The sequence below is a fragment of the Podarcis vaucheri genome (assembly GCF_965113315.1).
Source record: "Podarcis vaucheri genome assembly, chromosome: 5".
NCBI lineage: Eukaryota > Metazoa > Chordata > Lepidosauria > Squamata > Lacertidae > Podarcis > Podarcis vaucheri.
Window position 1 is genome coordinate 62,717,533 of NC_138763.1, and position 16,763 is coordinate 62,734,295.

General features: G+C 43.8%; 1 protein-coding gene and 1 long non-coding RNA gene across 19 annotated transcripts in view; both read left to right on the forward strand.

The window, feature by feature from the left end:
- Positions 1 to 80: 80 nt before the first annotated feature.
- On the forward strand, positions 81 to 4,995 carry LOC309532545. The gene is made up of 3 exons (XR_014219909.1): positions 81 to 177; positions 324 to 419; positions 832 to 4,995. It is a non-coding gene; the product is annotated as an uncharacterized lncRNA (long non-coding RNA).
- Positions 4,996 to 13,150: 8,155 nt separating this feature from the next.
- The window catches only part of JAKMIP3 (Janus kinase and microtubule interacting protein 3), a 105,039-nt gene continuing 101,426 nt past the window's right edge, over positions 13,151 to 16,763 (forward strand). For all 18 annotated transcript variants that reach the window (XM_082222851.1, XM_082222837.1, XM_082222854.1 and 15 more), the window contains exon 1: positions 13,151 to 14,243. The gene's annotated coding sequence lies outside the window, so the exon portion shown is untranslated. The remainder of the gene's footprint in view (positions 14,244 to 16,763) is intronic.

Genomic DNA, 16,763 nt, shown 5'->3' on the forward strand with positions numbered 1-16,763 from the left:
TTGCCGCAGGTTCGAGGGAAGGTGACGTCGAGGGAGAACGAGCGGCCCGGATTGGCTGGCAGGCCAGATCTTCGCCACGCCTCCTCCTCCTCCTCTGGCTGGCGATGTTTGCAGTCAGCTGGCTGCAAAAAGCGAGCAGGGGAAGAAGCGCAAAGAGAGCAAGCGTGGAATCGGGAGGTATGTAAATAGCAACCCTTGCAGTGATCGCAGTATTTTGCGAGGTTCCCTAGCAAGGCGGCTCAGCTGTTCCCCGCCCCCCCAACAGGCCTGCTATGCTCGCGCAATGGATTTGTTGTTGTTATTATTATTATTATTATCCAGAGCATTTTAACGCAGGATTTAAACCCACGAAGAGACCCTGCCCACCGGACCATCAACTGCATTGCACGCTCCGGATTGGCTGGAGTGGGTGGCAGAAGGTAACCGATCCCGTATTGGTCGCTGAGCGTGGCTGGTCTTCTCTCTGATTGGGTGAGGAGCGGGGTGGGGTGGGGACCTCCAGGAGGATCCCGTCGCCACGCAGCCTCCTAGTTAATCTTTAGATGAACGATTGTGACCTCCTGTTCCAGCATCGTCTCGTGCAGCCCTTAAACTCGTGCGCTTGCTAGGCAACTTGTTGACCTGTCCAGCTTGGTCGTCTGGGAACATTAACCCCTTGCTAGCTGCAAAGGCTCTTTCGCTTCCTGCGCTGTTATCTGTCACTTTCCTGGTGCAGAAAAAAAAAATGTGCTGTTAAGCTTTCGCAAGCAAATGTCTCCTGAAAGCTCCTTTACCCCACTAGCCTATTTGATAATCTCCTATTGCCTAAACTACGCCACTTCTGTTTCCTAGGCCCAGGGTAGCTGTGTAGAGCAATAAAACTCCACAGGCTATTCTGAAATCTGCGAAGAACCTAGAAAGCTGTCTCATACCTTGTCAGAGCATAAATCCATCCAGTGCAGTATTATCTACGCTGCTCTCCAGAGTTTGAGACTGGGGACATTAGGGATTGAATCTGGACTTTTGCACATAAGTGAGATGTTCTACCACAGAGCTTGGGCCCTTCCCCAGAGGTCAGGCAGCATATCAGCTGATACATGGCACATAGTGGCATTCCACCCACCTCTTGGAAATGCTTCTTCTCCGAAACCTTGTGTTGATTTTGCCTGCTTAAGAAAATGCTTTCTGAGAAATATGCCCAAGAGCCAGAATGTTCCCAAGCATGGCATCTTCAAGGTTACAGCTTCTGCTTCACCGGCCTCTCCCATCTGAGAGCAAGAGCATCGGGGGATGGGTATAGCCATGTGGAAGTTCCGCCAGATGGACAAAGTGCAGTTTACCATGTTGCCGGAATTTATGTATAGGTTGGGGGGGAGGGTTGCCCCTCCAGCAAATATCATGCACATGCAGCACACTACCAAAATCAGCACAATCACTTTTGTGACTTTTGTGATTTCTCCCCACAAAACACTTCATCACAGTTTCTTCCTATCTATTCAAAGGGCCTTTACTGCACGATACCAGATGTAAGAATTCACTGAAAAATGTATCTATGTACTGGCTCACTGGGAAAACTTCAGAAATTCATATAAACATGTGAGCTCAGCTACTCAGCAGCCCCTCTGCCTGAGTGATAATTCCTGGCATCCTGATACCAGTGCCAGACAGGTAGCCATTCCAGAAATAACAAACCCAGATGAAGACAAAAGGGTGTGATTAACTTGGCTGGGAAACAGGGAAATGTAAATATCTCTTTTGTTACACTTGATGGGTGTTTGATGGAAGGCAAGGAGAACCATGGGGCAGGGTCCAGGATGCTCAGATTACTGCCACCAGACCTCCCCTTTCATGATGTAACCATGATGTATTAGTGATGTAGTTTGGGGGCGGATGTAACATGGGGATTAGCAGCTGATAAAAGTTTGTGTGCTCTTTTGTTCGGGGCTTCCATCTTGTTTCACCTTGTGGCAGGTGGGAGTCCTGTCACGGCAGTCTTCAATAAAGACCAAGCCTACTGGCTGCTGTTTTGCACTGGTATTCCTGGCTGGTGTCCTTGTTTTTTTGTCCAAGGGAGCCCTCAGATTAACAACCCTCCATTAACAATCATTTCCAAAAATAGGCAGAGTCTGCATGCAGGTATATTTTCACCTCAACACAGATCAGAACATCCATAATTGGGTTCACATAAGTCTATACCTCCAAGGTGTCTCCGATGAAAATAGAGACATCCTAAGGAAAAGCAGGACATTCCAATATCAAATCAGAAACTTCTGTAAATCTGGAGCTGTCCCTGGAAAATAGGGACACTGATGCTTTGCCCCCACCCACTTTGACCTCACCCACCACTGCTGGTATGTATTTCTCAACCACTTTCTCCTGAAGGAATGCAGTCTCCCAACTGCCCAAAAGATTGTCCACCTCTGCTATGAGGTGAGACAGAAAGTCCAAGAACTTTGCGCAGGGATCAATGTGAGCATGGGATTGTACTTCCAGATCCAGGAGTCTGTTGGCTGGACTACTTTGGCACCCACCAGTGTATCTCAACTAGCAGTGTATATCTTGATAACAAAAAAGACACTGAGATACCGTAACTCAGGTGGTGCCCTGTGGTAAACTCTGCTCTGCTGGTGTAATCCCTTCATCTTTATGCTTGTCAGTAGATACTGATAACTTTTCCCCAAAGAGATTCCTCTCTGGAAGTTCAGTGGCCTGATCAGGGAGCTCTATATAGAAATCCTGTCAAGCTGTGGTGTTGATGGTTTTCAGTTGGTCCTTAGCACAGATGAGTGAGTCAGAGACTGTACTCTGTAACCTTGAAGGTTTTCACAATAGGCTTCGCAGCCAACCACAGAAGCAGTAGGGAGGGAAGTTGGCCCACCTCTTCAGGAACTGAAAATAACTGGAGAGTCAAATAATCCACACATGTTCTGGGGAAAACCTTCATGTGGTGCAATGCTCCTTTGAGTCCAACAGCCATTCTGAAGGTTCCTCTGGAATGATGATGATGATTAATTTCATACTGCTTTATATTTTTAAGAGGAAAAAATCACAACACATTAAAAAATCGAACAAAACAATCCAGAATAAAACACTTCCAAAGGAAGTCAAATATAAACTGCACATTTAAAACAATATAATTAATAATAATAAAATAATAAAACTGCATAATTGATAGCCAAGTCAGTGTCAAATGTGGGTAGAACAGCCCTGATGAAACATTCCATGGACCCATCTTATTTTGATGGTTGCAAGTTGTTTGAAATTGTTTCTATTTTTTTAATGCTGTAACCTGCCACAGGGTCTTAGGGTGAAGTGTTGGTTGTAAATAAATTATAATAGTTATTAATTATATTAATAATAATGCTTAGAACAGGAACGGGCACCCTGTGGCTCTCCAGATGGTGTTAGACTTCAACTTTGATCACCCCATAAAACAATATATATATTTAAAAATTATTATTTTATTTTTATGAATAAAATTTTTAACAGCAGCAACAATAGATAACTAGCGTAGCCCATCAACATTTAGAAAGCCCCACAGGCTTCCCATCACTGGCTTTGAATAACCCCTAGTAACCCAAACAACCACAACTGCCTGACTCAGCGTAAGGCAAGCTTCCTTTGTTCCTACTTCTTGGGGGAAACAGCATCAGCATGCAATGAAATGCACTTCCCTAATGGGGGGTAATAAAGTGTTTTCTAGGCTGACTCCATTAAGCGTGCCTCATTTGTGTGTGTGCTCTCTGGTTCAGGCCAATGGGGAGCACATGATTTCCCCCAAAGCATCCTGGGAATTGTAGTTCCTCCCTCACGGAGCCACAATTCTAAGCACCCTTAATATACCACAGTTCCCAAGATTCTTTGGGAGAAGTTATACATGCTTTGAATATGTGGTGCGGATCTGGGCCTTAGTTTACACTCTGCTCTGGTTCACCAGAAGTGGCTTAGTCATACTGGCCACATGACCCTGAGCTGTACGCTGGCTCCCTCGGCCAGTAAAGCGAGATGAGCGCCACAACCCCAGAGTCATCCGCAACTGGACCTAATGGTCAGGGGTCCCTTTACCTTTATCTGCACTTTAAAATCCTTCTAAGTGACCCAGCATGTAGACTGCGTTCCAGACATACTAATCCTTATATCTGATTATCCACATTTCCCCCATCCAAAGCAGCTGGTCTCAGTGACTGGAAGACTTGGGTGTTGCAATACGGCTATCTGAAAAGGAGAAACTCACATTTGTTGATTGCTGTTCTGAATGACTCAACCAACACAGTGCGATAGACACACACACACACACACACACACAGAGAGAGAGAGAGAGAGAGAGAGAGAGAGAAGATTTGCTTGGATTATCAACGATCTTGCCTATATCAATACCAAGAAGCAAACTGTAGCCTTGAGATCAATCCCCACAATCTCTGTGATGACCCACGAATCCCAGGCTCCAACAAATGCAAACCATGTTATCTTCCTTAAATATTGACTGAGACTGTAATAATCTCTGGAAAATAAGCACATTCTAAAAATAGGTGATTGCTAATTTAACACTACTACTTGGTGCATAGGAGCCAGAGAAAAGGCTGCTTTTGAGAACTGGGAAGCACATTTAATGATAAAAAGGTGATTTCTGTGGCTGAAGATAGCTAGTCATTGGAGCTAAACCCAAGATTTTATAGACTTATTATCTAGTTAAATGCAATCAAGTAGGAACAGACAGTTATCTGCCTCAACTCCCCTTTCAGTCCTATGAGATCCTGCTGCAAGTGAGACCGTCTTGGCTGAGAGTCCTGCAAGACCTGTTCCCAGGTATGCTAAGCCTTTTTTTCAACCTGGTTGGGAAGAGCAGGACCCTCACTGACTGCAGCTGCAAAAGCTGAGGCTGCAGAACAGACTCTTGGGCTGGGATATTGTTTAGGGGTTTTTGTTGCTGTTGCTGATATTAATTTTTTTACACCTTCCTTTTTAGATCTGTTTGCGATTTATGTGGAAATTGTTCAGATATGGTTGTGTACTTGTTGATGGTTGTCGAACCATAAATAAATGGTTTATGACTACTTTTGTTATGTTTGTAATTATATAAACTCTTATGTGATGTAAGGCATGGTTTTAACTATGGAAAGACGGCATACAAGTCAAATGACGATGGTGATGATGCAAAAACAAAAACAAAAAAACCACAGGGAAGGGGAACTCTGGAGGGAGAGGGGTTTATGGGAGGAAAAGAAAATCTATGCATATGCACACCCAAACTCTATCCGTTTCCAATAGTACTTTGATATTTCCCTGCTACTAGGCTTCAACAAACATGATACTGTATTTACGCGAATCTAACGCACCATCGAATCTAATGCACACCTCAATTTTCAAAACCTTGAAACCAAAGCAGTATTTGCTAGTGAATGTAAATGCGCCATCAAATCTAATGCAAACCCTACTTTTCTTGACATAATTTGGCCAAAAAGGTGCACAGTACATTCGAGTAAATACGGTAAGTTCTGGGATCCCTTTCTGGAAATGTGAACATGTACTAGCTGCTTATTGTATCAAGTCTTGTACGTGTCTGCCCAGGACTTGATAAACATCCTTCTGATTCTGTGCTCACATACAAATGCAAAACTGCTCAATTTGACCCATGTCTGATCATTCATTTTATAGTAGGTTACAGACTGGCATTCTTCCATAATAGCTCTCTGTTGCCCTCTGCCGTCTCGCAACAACATTGGCACCTGGGTGAGAAAATAAGGAAATCACTGTCCATTCTCCGTCTTCCTCCCCTCCTGCTGTGTTTACTATCTAGCCTCAATTCTAGACAGCTTGAAAGCTTGCACAATGTGATATTTTGTTTGGCCTAGTAAAAGTGTTGCCCTACAAAGGATTTTGGAAGTTTCCAAAGGGTCAAACCAACTACAGTGGTGCCCCGCAAGACGAATGCCTCGCAATACAAAAAACTCGCTAGACGAAAGGTTTTTCCGTTCGCGATTTGCCTCGCAAGACGAATTTCCCCTATGGGCTTGCTTCGCAAGACGAAAACGTCTCGCGACTATTTTTCTTTGACTAAAAACAAAGACATGTTTTGTTTATAAAGTTAATTTATTTTCCCTTAAATTTTTGAACTGCTCTTTACAGTATGTGTGACTTTAAAGAGCAGTTAATAAACTGTTGTTGTACCAAATTTGGCTTTGTTTGGACTTTTTTTGACCATAGGAACGCATTAATTGATTTTCAATGCATTCCTATGGGATTTCGTGCTTCGCAAGATGAAAAATTCGCTAGATGACAAAAATTGCGGAACGAATTAATTTCGTCTTGCGGGGCACCACTGTACTTACTTTACCTTGCTGTGTGAACTCTGAAAGAGTAGCACTGCTGAGCTGGCTTTCCAGAGTCACTTTTCCATGGGAGGTACAACATTTCTGTGCAACTTTCCAAGGAACTAGATGCTAGTAGTGAGCAGGTTCGCGGCAGGGGGCGGAATGGGTGGAGCAACACATGTAATTATTTCTGTACAGTGTGCTGGTTGCTATGCACACCCCTACCCACCAGCCAGCGAAGGAAAAGGGCAGGTGAAAACACTCGAGGAGGATGCAAAGCAGGGCTGGTGAGGGGCAAGACCTAGGGAGGGGGTGTGGTTAGAGAGAATCGCAGTGACTGGAGAGAGTAGCTTAGAAGGCTGCATCTGGCTTCAAGTCTTCCGAGCAAAGAAACAAGAAGGCATGCTGCCCTTGAACCCATTCATAATGTGTGGCACAAACATTCTGCACGTGCAGAGGGCTGGATCATGTGATCTTTTCCTTTTGAGGGGATAGGATTGTATGATTCGGCCTTCAGGCATGCAGGTATCAGGCTAGTGTACCTGTGTGACATTGGAAAACCTAATGGGAGCTGGAGGTCCCCCCTCCAACCCCATGTTAGGAACACCTTTCACGGAAGATGAACTGTGACCCAGGTAAGCATCCTAGCCGGCCCAAAACAAAACATCATCTGGACAGAGAGCGTGTTAGGTGCAAATATAGGACACGGTCAAATCATTTACCAGAACATCAAACCCTTCTGACAGCCAGGTACGTTTTGCGTGGGGGGGGAGTTCTTACAATATTTATTTTGACTGAGAAATGATGCCTGGTTTGCTTGTGGATTCCTATTCAGCATTCAACTGTCTGCTTCTTAGGGACTGGGTGAGCAAAACAATGAATCAGGGATGGCAAACTGGTGTGTTGCTAGTCTCAACACCATACACTCCAGCATTTCTCTGATGACAATAAGGATGTCCTAATCAATAATAATATTAATACCCCACGCCTCTGACTGAGTTGCCCCACTCTGAGCAGCTTCCAGCATATGTAAAAACCCCTATATAGGGCTGCCTTCAGATGTCTTCTAAAGGTTGTATAGTTACTTATCTCCTTGGCTTGAGGGTCACATAACTTCATACCCTCCAACATTTCTCCATTGAAAATAGGGATGTCCTAAGGAAAAGTGGGACATACCAGGATCAAATCACAAAATGGGACAGCTTCTGTAAATCTGGGACTGTCCCTGGAAAATAGGGACACTTGGAGGCTTTGCAACACTCATCAGCTGCAGCCCAAGTATGGTTAGTGGTCAGGGGGTGATGGGAGTTGTAGTCCAACAACATCTGGGCAGCCACGTTTCCCACCTCCACTATATATGAAGAAATTATATGGATTGGCATATTTGGTATTAAGCTCTAAGGCTATCAGGTGATTCCTGAAGAAAGAAATTTTTTTCTTTATTTTACTGACGTGCCTTAGGAACGTGAAATTTGAAAAAAAACACCACACTGGTTTAAATGTCCAGATAGCATCCATATTGCTCACTGGATTGTGCTACTTGGCTTGAAGCGTTCTGTCAAATACATGTCAAAGGCTAATTGGGTTGTGAGCCTTCCTTCCACAGCGGCCTACATCAAAGCTATGCCCCGGATCTGGCAACTGTAGATTGAACAGATATAAATAATGTAAAGGTCTATCGATCTGGGAGCCTGCAAAGTTGCTTCCAAATGCATCTCTATGGGAACCAACTTGGTCTACATTTTCTTCATTCCGCATCCCGTGTGATACTGACCTACCTTTGTACAAGTGCAGCAGTAATAAGAAAAGAAAATCACCAGCTGAAATCAACACAATGACTTCCTATGGTGTTAAGACAAAAGTAATTACTTAATGGTTATTTTGATTGATCATTGAATGGCCACAGTGCCGGCCCTGCCAGGAGACACATTGAGCATCATGCCTCAGGCAGCAAATTGGGAGGGGTGACAGAAGTATGTACACTGCCACTTGCCATTTAAAGCACATGACTTCCTCTAAGGAATCATGGGAACTGTAGCTTCCCCCTCACTGAGCTACAATTCTCATTACCTTTAACAAACTACAATTCCCAGGATTCCATAGGGGGTGTCATGGGCTCTGTATGCTGGAGGTGCTTTAAGTATATGGTGTGGATCTGCCCTACATGGTAAGAGGAAAAATTCACCAGAGACAAGAAACAAAGAAAGAAAGATGGCAAACAAAAAATGTAGGACTCCAGCACATGTCAGCATCTATGAACAAGTGCACAAATTGCAGCTTTGCTTCTAGTCAACAAGCATTGATTAAGCACTGCTCAGACTTTCAGAAGCTTGGGCCCACGGGAGTATCTTTGTATTGGGCAGCTCAAGGCTTTTGCAGCTGCATACAAATAATCTCTGGATGCATCTGATGTCTGTAGGATGTCTTGCTGCTGCTGCTGCTGCTGCTGCTGCTGCTGCTGCTGCTGCTGCTGCTGCTGCTTTCCCCCTCCATTCCTAACATAAGTCAGCCCTGCCATTCTTCTCCTCCACTTTCAAGGCGCATAAATCACACTGATATAATTAACTGCATCTAAGCCTGTTCTACCTGCAATAGCCACTTTTTCACTTATTAGAAGTCACAGTGTTCTATTGAGCTCCCTACTATCATTATCTGGCCAGTCTCTTGTGTGTTATGCTGATCAGAGCCACATATTTTACTGCTTAGGCATCATCTGCCTCACTGAGATTTTGAAATTAAAAACAACAGCAGGTCACAGTTCTGCCTCAGTGTAGTCAGATATAATGCTAATGTCACAGAAGCCAGGAAACCTGTGGGGTAGTTTATTAAGATAACCATTCAACTTCCACCCTATTTACTTAGCCAAGCTGACAACAACTTCCTATCCATTGTTTCGATGGCCCAGATAGTTGTAAATGGGATGTAAATTATCTCCACTGAGACTGGATTCAACCACAACTTATGTTACATTGATTAGTTTGTATAATGCATATGAAGTGAGGCGCACGACCCCCTTCTCACATGAACCCAGGAACATGGAAGTCGCTTCCATGTGATGCAAAGCAGCCTTATGCTGCTGGATTGTGTGTGTGTGTGTGTACATGTATGTGAATGGAGCAAACGAGTAAGCGGGACGGAGCCAGGGTTTGTGGGTCTTTTCCACCCAGTCAGAGTCCTTTCATTCAATGGGGTGTCAGTTGGGTGGGAACGACCTGCACAAGCCATGTGGTTGCTTCATTCACACACACACACACACACACACACACACACACACGGCTCACCAGTGGAAGACCTCATTAAAAGGAAGTGACTCCCACACATAGGCACCTAATATTAAACATGACGCAGAAAAAGAGGACAGAGAGGTGGTTTCCCCTCCTCTCTCATAACACGAGAGTGATCCAAGGAAACGGAATGTTGGAAGATTCAAGAGAATCAAAAGAAAATGTTTCTTCACACCACACACCACTTTAAAAGGTGGTTAGATAAAAATTTGGATGGTTAAGTCCAGTAAAGGTGACTATGGGGTCGCTGCGCTCATCTCTCTTTCAGGCCGAGGGAGCCGGCGTTTGTCCGTAGACAGCTTTCCAGGTCATGTGGCCAGCAGGACTAAACCACTTCTGGTACAACGGGACACAGTGACGGAAACCAGAGTGCACAGAAATGCTGTTTACCTTCCCACTGCAGCGATGCCTATTTATCTACTTGCACTGGCATGCTTTCGAACTGCTAGATTGGCAGGAGCTGGGACAGAGCAATGGGAGCTCTCCCCATCACGGGGATTCGAACCACCAACCTTGATCGGCAAGCCCATGAGGCTCAGTGGTTTAGACCACAGTGCCACCCACGTCCCATGTGTTTATGTACGAGTTGTTGGGAATCGCAAGCGGGGAGGGTGCTGTTGCACTCATGTCCTGCTTGCGGGCTTCTCGTAGGTATTGGTATGGCTACTGTGAGAAGAGGATGCTGAAAGAAAAGGGCATTTTGCCTGATCCAGCAGAGAGAGAGAAGGGGTGTGTGCCCTAATTCATATAACTTTCTCCATGCAGTCAGATGTTGACCAAATGGAAGTTTGTGCTATCTGGTCTCAAAATACTCAGATTTAGCGCAGATGCTCAGATTCACCACACGGCTGAAAGATTCACAAAACGTACCCTTATTGTTTAAGGCAGCATTTCACTCTGTGGCTCACGCTGTGTAATGCTTCTCTCCTTCTTTTCTTCTGGACTGCAAGAGATGACGTGTTGTTCCTTGACGTGTTTCTAAAAGTAACTTATTCAAATGCTTCCTGCTTCAATTTTACACTGTTAAAAAATCCCCAAAGCCATTTATAATACACATTCAAATGATAAAACAACCTAAAACAAATACCTCCCCCCCCAAAAAAAGATAAAAGAGCAGTAGAAGTATATAAACCAGCAGAACTGCATGAAAAATTATTAGCAGCACAAAATTTCAGAGAGACAGACAGAGAGAGAGAGAGAGAGCGCGAGAGCGAGAGAGAGCAGTAATAATAGCTTTAAAAATAACACACACACCCCAAAAAAATCTCCCAATGTTCATGTGGGCAGACTGAGAAGCAGATTTGGGTGACAGCCAGTTGCTAGGGTGCCCTCTGTATGGGCTTTAGAAAGATGCCCGCTTCTGACCAGTCCCCCACCCTGCTTTCTGACGTGCTTGACACTCATTGGGCACCACAGCTGCCACTCGGGTAGGTCACCGAGATTTGCCCCTTCTTTCCAGCCCATCAGCAGGCAGTTTAGAGGACACTTGCCTTGTACTGGGTGCTGGCAACTCACACTATGCCACTGCTTCTAAGTGTCACACAGGTTAGAGGTTGCACCAAGTTTTACTGGTAATGAGAAACATATCATGCTTGATTCCCCACCTCTGGAAATATGGAAAATAGGAATTAGGTAGTTTTCATATTAGCAAAGTTGGAGATCATCTTTAGGTGGTAGATAGATTTAAAAAATGTCTACCCAGACATGCAATTTTATTATGTATATTTGCTTTCAAAACTGTTTTTTTAAAAAATAAAGTCTGTTGATTTTATCAGTATTTTCTTATGACTAGTTAATATTATTTTATTAAACTTACATTGGGTTTTTTTGGTTTTTTGTTTGTTAAAAAAGAAACCTAACTAACATATAAATTTCATTAAATATAAATGCAATAGAAGCCAGATTGGGTAGCTTTATATTGCTGCTGTCCCCACAATCTCTTTAGTGATTAAAAAGTAGACCCCCTTTCCATGTAATAGCCTAACTGGCACACATGTCTGGTTTGCCCCTTAGGAAGCCTTGCAACAAATAATATAAAGCAATCCTGTATTATTAATCCCATAAAACAAATCATCATTGCAAGATGATACTAAAGGCCACCCATATGAGTTTAGCTGAGATTTTGGTATTTTGAGGTTCATACATACTTCATTAAATTACATCAACTCTCAAAATGCACCTCTTCTGTTCTAAACCACACTGGTGTAAAATCATTTTGCAGTAGATCTATGGCAAATTGCTAACAATTTTTTTTATTATTTTTTTGCAGAAGTAGATGTTTCTATTAAGCCTGTGCATTATAAATTAATAGCATTGCATCAAATACCCCGAGTCTCATCGTAAACAGAAAGGGATAGCTACCAACCACCTGTTACCCCATCTGTGGACCTTTAGAGTTTTGCCAGGCAACAGTGAATTAAATAAACACTATCAGAATAAGTGTCCAATGAGGCTTGCACAGCTGTGGTTATATATTAAAGATATTTATCAGATACACAGGGGCATATATGCATCTTTCCTCTTCAGAGCACTTCACAATCGAACAGTTTGGACAATGCACAAAGGTGCCTTTTGTTAATGGATGCAATGAGCTATAAAACCCCAAACAATTCAGGGAGTGACTATAAATGTCAAAGCCTACTAAAAGTAGAATTACAGAATATTTGAGAACTCTTGTTTAAAGCAATTAGCTGTGGTACCCCTGTATTTGACAGAAACACCACTGTATTTGTATCATTGTGATATTTCTTAGTAGGTTCAAAAATCCTAAGAATTCTTTCAACGTGGTATGTGGCATTTAGGTTTCTTTTTGTATGCTGGCTGGTTAACTTAAGGGGGGACCCCCTAAAACAAAACTGAGTATGTTCAGTGGCCAAGTGAGGGACAGAAAGGGAGGGAGAAAATAGGGGTGGGGAAGAGAAGGTCAATGGAATGGGGAATCCTTGAAAAGGGCTTGGTTGGAATCTGGAACAGGAGCTCTCCATTATGCAATGTTTTGTTGCAAGTTCCCTTACTTAGTACTGTATCTGTTTCTTAGTAGGACAAGTCACAGCCCATTGCAGACATTATTTAGCTTTGGGCTGTGTTCTTCAACCTTGGTTCCCCAATGTGGGTGGACTACAATTCCCATCATCCACACCAGTCTAGCCAAGGATGATGGGAGTTGTAGTCTACCCACATCTGGAGACTCAAGGATGAAGAACATGGGTTTTGGGGGTGCCTGTGTGCTCTTTTTCCACAGTGAGCTGTGCCCAAAAAGCCTTACAAAAAACCGCCTGTCTTATAGATATGCAAACCTGCAGTTTACAAAAGGTACCAGAACGTTCAGATAGGCCAAAGTCCAACCATTCAGTGTTGCAAATAAATAATTTAGACCTAACATGTAAGCACAGACCAAAAGGAAAGTTAACAAGCAAGCAGTACATAAATACAACTCAAAGGAGCCTGGGACCTTCTCTCTAGCTCTGGGCTTCCTACAAGGGGTTAATGATGAGTTCTGTTATCTGCCATGCCCGGATACTTTAAAGACATTTGCAAAGACCCCAGCGCAATTTCCCCTTCTGCATCCTTTCAGAGCAGAGAAACAAGAATTTCAAAATGAAGATGAAGAGGTGATCGATTAATACCTGGCCCCGGACGGACCACGTCTGCGGAGGACCCCTGCAGGAGGAACTCGGACCGTCTCTCTGGCTGCTTGCAAATGCCAGAGAGAGGAGCCACGGGGATTTTAAATGTCAGTCTCGGCTGGGTCCTGCTACATCCCTTACTTGGCAGCGGAGAGGAAGGGGAGGTGGAGAGAGAGGCAAGCCTCCGTAACCTTGGCAACGCAGAGAGTGGAAGCAACAATCCCCACCCTGCTTAGGATGCTGGAGAGGAATTTGTTTTCCGCTTTGAGAAAAGCCAGCCGCGAATTAGGTGGCTGCAGCTGAGGGCTGGCCTTGCTGCTGGATCGAGCGCCTTTGCCTTTCCCTTCCTGAATGGGAGGGCCTCCGTTTCTCCAAGTGAGCTCCTCCGATGACGTGCCTGGAGTCGGCTGCTAGCTGCAGTGTCACTGCAATGGCTGAGGGGCGGCTGTTGGATGCTCGCAGTGAGCTCATTTTTCCCAGGAGGAAGGCGAGCATCCAGAGCATCGCCCGGCAACTGCAACCTGCTGGTGAAACCCCTCTCTAGCTCTTTGCCTCAGTTAGGCTGGCCTGAGTCTCCACTTTCAGGGTGTGTACCTGGTGAGCAGCTTTTTTAAAAGACAAAACCTGTATGGTCGATTCCACCCCTCCTCCTCTTCCCTCCGTCCCTCCCTCCCTCCCTTGCTTTCACCCCCTCCCCCCCAAAAATAATAAAGCTGGACTAGACTTGACGAATCATGCTTGTATCACATCTGGTCCTAAGCCGTTTGGAGAACAGCGTATATAACCTGCAGGGAGAGAACGGACTTTTGGATTGCTTGATTTTTGCAGTTAGAAAATGCTAAACCTCTTGCAAAATGCAAGGTGAATGGCAACCCCTCCCACTCCCCTCCCCGCGCAAAAAAACCCCCCATGCTGCTTTAAACCTGCCTGCTAGGAACAACCTACAGGTTTTAGGCTGAAGTGCACTGCAATATACGGAATGGTGCTTCCTGCAGGTAAAGCAGACCAGCAATGTGCCCATCATGATGGAACTTGCCTGTAAGGTCAGTCTCTCTGCATATTTTTGCCTCTTTCTGCACCCGAATGGTATCGGTGTCTTTGCACACACAGTTATATAACTGCCTGCTTGTTCATTCTGGAATTAATCCATTGCCAGGTTCTCGGGTGTGTTTTTTTGCATGCTATGCTATGCTAAGCTATGCCATGATTTGTGTGATGTATCAGATGGCTGTAGCCAGGGTAATAAATATAGGTTGGTGGTGTTATTTCTTTTATGGGGAAGGAAAAATATTTTTAATGGAAAAGAAAAGGCCTTGCCAGATCTACGGCATTCTATTCTATTGCATAATGTAGGGAGCTGCACCCATTTTGATTTGGTTACTTCAGATACGAATTCCGAGTAGAGCTGTTAGTTACAAGGTCCCACCTGCACTTTCACATATTGAGCATCAGCATTATTATTTGGGGTGGGGGGGGTGAGGAGAGAAAGTCTAGCAAATTGCACTGAGCTCCTGTGTGCTGTGGACACCTCTTTAATTCTCTTCTATAACAATAGAGCCCTCTGGGGTTTAATCTGCAGTTAAAAGGGAATTTCCCATTTTATCACCCCTGTTTCCCTTGTCGGTGATAAATGTCAGTTTGGCCCATTAAGTGGCTGGACCTTCCAGTTCATAAAAGCTCACTAGCTGCAGTCAGCATACAGCAATGCAGGTGGAGTTGGGAGTACAAAGATAGCAGGTGCAATTCCACCCCCCTCTTTTTTTGGATTGTTACTTTCTCCCCTCTGAGCAATCCTGGTAAGATGGGACTTGGTACAATGGGATTCACCTCCATCAATGGTTCCCTTGGGAGAATTGAACAGTTTCTTTCCGCCTTCCATTCTGATTTGCTGCTGTTGGCCTTTACCTTCCTGAAGTACTGTGTTGTCAGCAATGTCATCCTTTGCTTTAAATATAGGTTTGTAGGGAGTTCTCTCTGTGTATGTGAAGGACCAGGGTGGAGGGAGGCAAGGTTTGGAATAGGGAGCTGTCGCTTCAAAGTTTAGTTTCCACTACTTATATGAAATGAACTGTCAGGCATCTCATAAGAAACCAAGGACAACACATATGACAGCAGGAACTGCTCAAGACAAAATGTTAGAAGAGCACTTGAGAAACAGAGCCACTGCAATGTTTAGGGCTGCAATCTGATAACTGCCTACCTGGGACAAAGCCCCACTGAAGTCCACGGGACTTACATCCAGGTAAACATGGATAGGTTAAAATTTCCCCCATCCCCACAAGAATATTGACCCAGAAGTACAGATGTAAATGGCAAGTGAATAACATTTTAGATGATTTTCTTGGTGGCCTCAATCTGCCAGACGAAGAAAGCTTTCATTGTGGATTGCTGTGTGAAGACAATAATTTTCAATAACAATCAAGGCTTGCATTTTTCCCAAGCATTTTATCCCTTCTGTGTATCTAATCACATTTCAGCATTTTATTTCAGTAGATTAACAACTGTATAAGCAACCTCAGAAATATTTGCTACCATCCAGGGGAATTCTCAAGCTCTGTCTTCTTGGGTATACTAATACATAATATTTCATTTCAGCATTGGGTGGGGGGCAAATAGATGAGTCTCCAGAATGATCTTTAGATGACAGCTGAAAAGACTCAACAGTCTTTTATCAGTAACAGCATTAATTGAGCACAGCAAACTTCCCATGGGTTCTTAAACCACCCATATTCCAAAAACAGACTGAATTTTGTATTGTGGGGTGGAGCCCACCAACTTTTTAATAGCTGATTAGCTTGGTATTTATAATCCACCAGGGTTGTTTTCTCTTGCAAGAAAACTTGCAACATATATGGTCCATTACAATAACAGGATATGTAGATTGATGAGTGATTAACTGTTGCAGCTTAGATTGTGTGTTAACATAAAAGGTACTGGAGCATATTCCAAAAGGAACTGGAGCACAAGACAGACTCCCATTGATTATATAAAATAGCACCATTTACTGAGTCTCTGTTGTCCAGTACCCCAGATTACCCAAATGAACAGTGTGTGCATATCTCAAAGAGGATAACCCTCCCATTTATTTGAATTTCTAAATATCCAAAATATTTTTCTTTTCTTTTCAACTTTGAGTGCCGGTATGTTTGGTCAACTCTCATTAAAAACTCACCAGCACATTAGACATTCTTTGCAAACAAATAAAATCAAAAGTAAATCACCAATTCTGCCATTCTCACAAAAAACATTGCCAAAAGTTCAGATTCTGCATTTGCATCTATAGCTGAGACTTAGGTTATCCATATATCTTCTGTCTACATATGTATAAGATATATACATAAGATTAGCTAAGTAGATAAATAGGTATCGCTGCGGTGGGAAGGTAAACGACATTTCTGTGCACTCTGGCTTCTGTCACAGTGTTCTCTTGCATCAGAAATGGTTTAGTCATGCTAGCCACATGACCTGGAAAGCTGTCTGTGGACAAACGCTGGCTCCCTTGGCCTGAAGCAAGATGAGCACCGCACCCCATAGTCACCTCTGACTGGACTTAATCATCCATG